Below are 7,692 nucleotides of genomic sequence, written 5' to 3'. Positions count from 1 at the left end.
TGAAAACCAACTTCTTGACAAACTGTTTTCCGAGTCCGAAGCGAAGGAAATCACTGCAGATGTTGGGAGTCTGCAAAAAAAACCCACCCCCAAACCAACCCACCCCCTCCCCTCCTGGCTGGGGCAGAAGAGCTGCCAGCTCTTCCTTGTCCTGGAAAACAAACAGAAAGTCCCTGTGTAAAAATGGAAATTAACTTCTTAGGTAAATAGATGTGTTCCCAGTGGTGGCCTGTGCGTGCTCCTTGCTCTGCTAAAATGCACTGACTTTGGAGTTGTTGTTAACAGGTGGTGGTGGTGGTTGTTGTTGTTTAATATTCACAGTTGTTTATTATTGTTATTCTTGTTATGGTTATTCTTATTATCGTTATTCTTCTTATTGTTATTCTTATTATTGTTTATTTATTATTCTTATTATTGTTTCTTCTTCTTCTTCCTCTTCTTCTTCTTCTTCTTCTTCTTCTTATTATTATTATTATTATTTTTATTATTCTTATATCATAGTAGCAACAGTTTCCTAGTGACAATGACATTCTGTAGCCATGGGGATGGACACCAGCACACTAGGTCTCCTGCCAAAACAATGGGCAGGCTCTGTGATTCTTCCCTGCACCCTTGATGATTTCTGGGGTGTTTTGCAAACTCCTTCTTGCCTGTGGGTGTGGGTTGGTGTGAAAACCTGCCCAAACAGTGGGGCTCAAGGCAGGATCATCCCTTTGGGTTGTTGCAGGCCAGTTTCAGGTGTATGTTGGTGGGTTTTTCCAGGCTGTGGTTGGGTTTGGTTGGGGTTCTTTTTGTTGGTGTGTGTGTGAGATTCGTTGTGAAGCCGCGGCGGGGCTGATGGGCAGCGTGGGCTGAGCTCCTGATGGGCAGAAATAACACAGCAGATGGATTCTATCATAAAAAATGAAACCACGTTGCCTCAGAGAGCTCGTTCCGTGGAAGCGAATGGTAAATAACAAAGATCTCGGTGTGATCTGGGTGGGGATACCCAGTGTGACCATTAATACACATTTAGAGCCACGTTGGGTGGTTGTTTGCGGTTGTTTTCTTGCCGTGGAAGCCCCGCTCGGCCCCGGGGCAGGGTTATCTGGCTGGATCAGAGCGTGGGGAGCTCAGCCTGGCTCCAGAGCCCCCAGCATCTCAGGGCTTTGCCTTTCTGGCTTGGAACGGGCTTTGGGAGGAGGGAGAGCTGAAGTGGAAACGTTGGTATTTCTGCTCTAGCAAGTGGGGAGCTCGCAGGCTCCCTGGGCAGGTGGAGAGGGGGCAGGAGGAGGTTTCTCAGCCTTTGCTTTGCTGTGGACCAAGGTGGAAAGAAAGCCTCGGTGAGGTGCTTACGGGTGGGTGATCTCTGCAATAATAATAATCATAGTGATTTAGCTCATTAGTGCTGCTCAGATAACACGATTCCCCCCTCAGCTGATTAGCTATGCAAACATTGGGGACAAGCTTGGAATCAGGCCGGTCCTCGGGTCTCGCCCTGCTGCCTCCGGGAGGGAACCTGACCCGTCCAGTTTCCACTGGATTTTTTTAGGTCAGTGCTGACATAAAAAAAACCAAACCATTTGAAAAGTCATCCCGGTTGCATCACAGTAGGAGACTTGTTCGCTGGGAATCCAAAACTTGATTTATGTGCCAGTGATCCTCTTGTTTAATTATCTGGCGTTGATGGTGAGTCTGATTTCCTCCGGCGCTGGGGTGTAAAAGGTAAAGTGTAAGTTACAATGTCATTTGGAAATGGAACACGTTGTTTTTTCAGGTTTTGCTCAGTGAGTAGGGTTGGGGTTTTCCAGTGGAAACCTAAGTCTGACTCCCTCGGTTTGTCCAGGTTTCCCACCACTGTTACAAAGTGGATTAATACAGCAGTTTAAGGGGTGCTAAAATATTTGCCGTGTGTCTTTCAAGGTGTTGCTTAGCCATGAAGGAACCTGACTGCAGTCAGTTGTAGCCCCCCCACCCCCCTTTTCCTGGCCCCCACATTGCACGTAGGGTCTGTCACATTGATGTGATGTGAGCAACTTGCAGGGGTCAAGTGATCCAAGAGCAGAGCTTGGGCGATGGTGAACTCTGCAGAAGGGGCTGAAGCATCTGCTGGTGCTGCTGACAATTTGGTTCAACAAAGCCCAGCAAGACATATTTAGCCAAAATGAACTCATTCGTCTTGAAAACAAACTCTTATTTTAATCCTGTGGTGGCTGACACGGCCCCTGGGTGCACCATGACATATCTCAGTTGCTGCTGGGAACCTGCCTCTTGCGAGGAGGTATTTGCTGAGTGCCAAGAGCACCAAGCAGGCAGGGAGGGAGAATTCCTGGTGCCTCTTGAAGAGGTTTTTACATCAGACAATGCCTTCTCATGATATAATTGGTGAGGAAGGCCGTGAGTAAACACTCCATGTTTATTCCATCTTTTTAAAATTGCGTTGCACTATTTTTTTTTGGGGGGGAGGGGAGAGGACGGGTTGGTTTGAGCAACAAAAATGCCTGTGACAAAGGGAATCATCCTCCAGACTTTGCCTCCTCACCAAGCGTTGCAATAGCCCCGGTGGACTTGAGGGTGCCCCCCATTTTTCCCCCCCCAGTTGAGTCTTGTGTGTTCTTCGTGGCGTGGTGTGACCTGCTGAGAGGGGAGCATCCTTCCTGCCCCATATGTCGCCATATGTTCTCGGCAATAACCGTGGGTTCCCGCAGGCAGCAGCGTTTGCCCTGGGGCTGGGCGGGATGATCTCGGAGGGCTCATTCTGTGACTCCCTGCTCTGCTGTGCACACGTTGTGCTCCATTGCCTCTGGTGTCCTTTTTTTTTTTTTTTTTATGAAGCAGTCGGGAGGGTTTCTCAGGGGAGGTGTGTGTGCAGCAGCTTCACCCCGGCCCGTGGCTCGTTGTTAACTTCTCCAGTTGTTGGTTTTGTTGGGGTTTTTTTGGACATTTTTACACCGAATTAAATCAGGGCTTGTTGCTCGGCACGTGTTGGAGAAGAGACAAGTCCTCCATGAATGGAGCTGCCGTTGGTACATTGCACAGCTTTGAGCCTACGTGACCCCCAGCTCAGCCCCTGCTGCGGGGCGGGATTCGCTCTGAATCCACAATATTCCTATTTATTGGGCTTGCGACAAAACCAGATTCACAGTCCCTCCAGAAGCTGACATGTCCTGTTATCGAATTGGATAAAGTAGTGCCTCTGGTGTCCTTTTTTTTTTTTTTTTTATGAAGCAGTCGGGAGGGTTTCTCAGGGGAGGTGTGTGTGCAGCAGCTTCACCCCGGCCCGTGGCTCGTTGTTAACTTCTCCAGTTGTTGGTTTTGTTGGGGTTTTTTTGGACATTTTTACACCGAATTAAATCAGGGCTTGTTGCTCGGCACGTGTTGGAGAAGAGACAAGTCCTCCATGAATGGAGCTGCCGTTGGTACATTGCACAGCTTTGAGCCTACGTGACCCCCAGCTCAGCCCCTGCTGCGGGGCGGGATTCGCTCTGAATCCACAATATTCCTATTTATTGGGCTCGTGGCAGTGCCAGGGCAGGGAGACTGGCTCTCTCTCACGAGGGGAGCTGCAGATGCAGGCAGCAGGAGCTGCCCCTTGTGCCAGGACTTTGCTGCTACGGTCAGAAAACGCTTCATGGAGACCCTGAAGGGAGATGTTGGGATGTGCTCGGGATGAGGATGTGAAGTGCCCTGCGTGCTCCTCCGTCGGCCTGTGTTTCCGAGTAAGCTGCTGGGGGGCTTGCCTTGCTGCCTTGCCTGGCTTTCTGTGACCAGCTACATATGCAGAATAAACTGCTCAGTAAGACAGGAAGGGATGGGAGGAACAGAGTAAAGCAGAATTCATTTTTTTTTTAAATCCTGTCTGCTTTTCATTCCTGCGGTAGATAAAATTCCTCGTGCATCCAATTGAAACCCCATGGGTTTTCTCTGACCTCTCACTCTCTCCCTCCACGACTGCCTTGCCTTGAACAGAATTACATAAATTACTGTCATCGACTCCTGCCTGCAATTACTTTGTACCAACCTACTGCTTGTGTCTGTATCTGCTTCCATCTCATTAGCAGGGGTGCAGCCGTATTATAACCCATAGGCTGAGTAGCTGCCGGGTGATTCCTCTGAATGCTGGAGCTGTTTGGCTGGGAAAACCTTCATGGAAATGTTTCAGCATTAGGCAGGTTCCTAAATTACTGGGGTTTGTGCTGCCAAGGGTGTTTCCGTGCTGAGGGACACGCTGTGAACAAGCAGGGAAGGATGTAAACAGGTGAACAAGCCGAATTACTGGGATTCAGAAACTGGTGCAGAGTGTGGGGAACAAAATTATTCTGGAAAACTGGAAGCCAAGCAAACAGGGTATTTTCCTGGTGTTTTGTATTCAGAAATGCTGCAGGCTGCAGACTCATGACCTTGCCTCATTTTGAGCTTATTTGATACGGTCAGTAAGTGCCCACGGGCAAATAAAGAAGATTCCCCCCCCCAAACTGCTGTTCATAGGAATTTACATGGGCTGCTGCTGTGCTAGTGGGTTTGTTGGTTTGGGGCTTTTTGGTTTTGGGTTGGTTTTAATTTTCCCCTCCTAACTAGCTGGGAATTGCTCCCTTCAGTCCCTGTTCCCTTTCACTGTTGTCATTCCTGCCCTCGTGCAGAGATGCCCAGGTCCAGTTGCTCTGTGGCACGAGCCCAGGCTGTTTTCCAGCACTTGTCCTGAAGCACAGTCAAGGTGCTGGCAGCTTGGTGGCCCTTTATGCCACGATATTCACATTTCTGCTCAGGAAATCAGTATTTTTCTGCCTTGGGGGTGGAGGGAGGGGGGCTGACAAGCTCATTTCAGGGCTTTAATCTGCTGTAGGGTGTACGTTTTTAAGTCAAGAGTGTGTGTCTTCAGCTGTGTAAAGGTGTAAGGCCATAACCATTTCAGTCACCTGAAAATAAGGTTGGTAGGAAGGAGAAGAAAAAATCAGACCAAAATATATTTCCCTTAAACCATTGTATTTCTGTTTGCCAGCTCCAAGCTTTCTTGTGCAGGTTCCAGTTTGTGTGTGAGCCTACAGGCCTGTGTGAGTTTTGATGCAAATAAATCCAATTCAGTTAGGTAACTTGTAATATTAGTTCTGAATCATTGAATAAAAGCTAATTTGTGCATTTGTGGGTATAACCAGCTTTCCCAAAATAGCACTGATGTGTGTGGAAACAGTAGCTCTTGTCTCAAGAATAATGGGAGCCCTGGGTAAAAGTTTAGCATCTTAAGATACGTCCTCTGTACATCTGCTGCTACGGTCCCAGGGGCTTCCACCACCACAAACCCCGAGGAGCAGCAGCTTAATTTTGACATCCCAAATGAACCTGAAGCTTTTGACCTGTCGCTCTGCTTTCCTCTGGGTGCCTTTGCACTTTGGTTGACCAAAGCAATGTGAAATGGCACCTGATTGTGGGCGATGACGAGTTACGAGATGTTCGACTCCGTTCCTCGTCTGCTGCTCGTTTTGGTGTTGGAAAGGCTTCCCCAAATTATAGTGGTGCTCACTATTGGAAAAGGGGGTTTAGGCAGGAAAATGGTTTTGGCAGTCCTGATGTGCATGTGCAGTTGGTTTAGACTGGAGTTGTACGTGTGGCATAAATGCCCATCTCATGATACGTGCTTGAGTGTCACCACATCAGGTTTGTGGCACTTCTGGAGATCTAGAGGCATGAAGTGAAACAGACTATTTGAATTTTTCCCAGCCAGGCAAATCTTCAGATAGAGGTATCTCTCAAATTACTGCAATGGGTTTTCCTGACAAATTTGGCTAGTGCTGTTTTTGTGGTATTGTGTGAGTTTCAATGTTTAATGGGGTTTAAGTTCTTTTTTACATATTTTGTTTGTAGTGCATCTGTTGAGCTTTTTGTTTTTGTGGCTACTAATGATCAAAAGCATCCTCAGACTTTTCTGGCCTTAAATATTTAGCCAAGGGAGTTTGTTTTCCAGTGATTCTTGTGTTACCATAACAAGATTCTAAAGCTAAACCAGCACAGGGCTGGATTTCGTAGAAATCCCTACTGGTTTTAGAGCTCTCCTTCCAGACAAACATTTGAGGCTAAACTGCTGAGGAAGCAGCTGCCAGTCTGCAGGTAGTGAGTTAATATCTCTTGAGATGTCCTCATGCTCTTAAGGAGCTCCCAGCCCCCAGCGAGGCCATAAGAGGGGCTGGAGAGGGTGGTGGCCAGTGGCTTTGGTCAGGGTGGAGTGACTCTGGAGGAACACAGGGTAGGGACACGTCTGTCCCGTGAGGAGCTGCCTGTGGATGTTGAGCTTGGATCCAGGGTTTTTGGGATAAGAGCTGGGATTTCAGGTAGGTTTACGTGGCTTCTGAACCAGTTTGTTTGCTGGAGGGTGGTCGAGGTGGTTCAGAGCAGCCAAGGGAGTCAATGGCAAGAAGGAGGTTTGAGGAGTGAAAGAACTTCACTGATTCCTCCCAGGCCAAGGAAAGACTAAGTGTCCTTGTCCTGCTCTCTTTGCTTCCCATGTCTGCTGAACGATGAGTGTGTGTGCATCCCTGTACATGACACACACAGAGGTGTGTGTAGTTACTGATTTGCCAGCTGCCCTTCAGGGATTGAAATGATTTAAAGGTCGTTTTATCATAATCAGACAAACTGCCACATAAGCCTGAAAGTTTCATTGCTATGAAGTTGTTTTCAGCAAGAGCTGAGCTTGCATTTCCAAACTGAACAGTACTTGACCATATAAGAGAGTGAGGAGTATTTCTGTGGGTTTGAAATGGCTTTTAAATTCTTACTGTCATTATCTTACTTTTTTTTCTGGATAAAAGTGGTTTTAAACAGCTTCTACCTGCGTGTCCCTGGGTTCTAGATCTGATTTTTGAGTGCCAAAAAGGAAGAAGACTTTCTCATTTGGTTTTCTTTCCCCAGAGCATGTTTCTGTGGTGCTGCTTTATGGAGCAACTTTCTTCTGAGGTAGCCAAGAGCATTGCTGAACCAGTGAATGTTTATCAGCGTAACGGAGGCAGAATTTTCTAGGTGCTGTGATATTTTAGCTGGGAATAACATTTAGTGTTCTTTAGTTTGGTGTTGTGGAACTGATAAAACAAAAGCTCTGAGCCTGACCCAGTTTGACAGCAAACTAGGCAGCAACACACCTTACTCCAAGTAGACCATGAGCCCCATGCAGCCTGATTTCTTATGGCTTTGTGGCTCATGGTGGTTTGTAATTTAATTCTTTCCATGATTGGAGCACCTAAGAGTTTCCTTGCTTTCTCTCTCTGTTGGATTTGGAGGGTTTTTGGGGGGATTGAGGGCTTGTTTTTTTTTGGTGTGTTTGTTTTTTGACGGTTTATTGGGTTGGGGATTTTTTTGGTGTCCCATGTGAGCTGCAGCATTTCCTGAATTGAGGCACCTGGAGGGTGTTTGCAGTGTGTGCTCACTCATCTTCTGGCCTCTACCTCTATGTCCAGCCTGGCCAAATGCCAGGAGTGGCTCTGAGCGTTGCTCTGGGTGGAGAAGGGAGCAGAAAGGCACATGGTGACACACACTCTGCTGCAATGGCAAAGGCCTCCTGTCCCTAGGAAGTAATTCTGAAGATAGGGTGTCAAAAGGAGAGGGATGAGCAAGGGAGAGATGCAGTAACAGGGATCTCATCGTGCTTTTATTTGCCAGTGAAAAGGTTCAGGAACAATGGGGTAACCATTGGGTGACCCTGTGCATTGACTGGTGGTGGGATGT

Source organism: Chaetura pelagica, unplaced genomic scaffold (assembly GCF_000747805.2).
Source record: "Chaetura pelagica isolate M959 unplaced genomic scaffold, ChaPel_1.0 scaffold689, whole genome shotgun sequence".
NCBI classification, from domain to species: Eukaryota; Metazoa; Chordata; class Aves; order Apodiformes; family Apodidae; genus Chaetura; species Chaetura pelagica.
The sequence above is the reverse complement of the archived record's forward strand: the minus strand, read 5'-3'. Positions refer to the sequence as shown.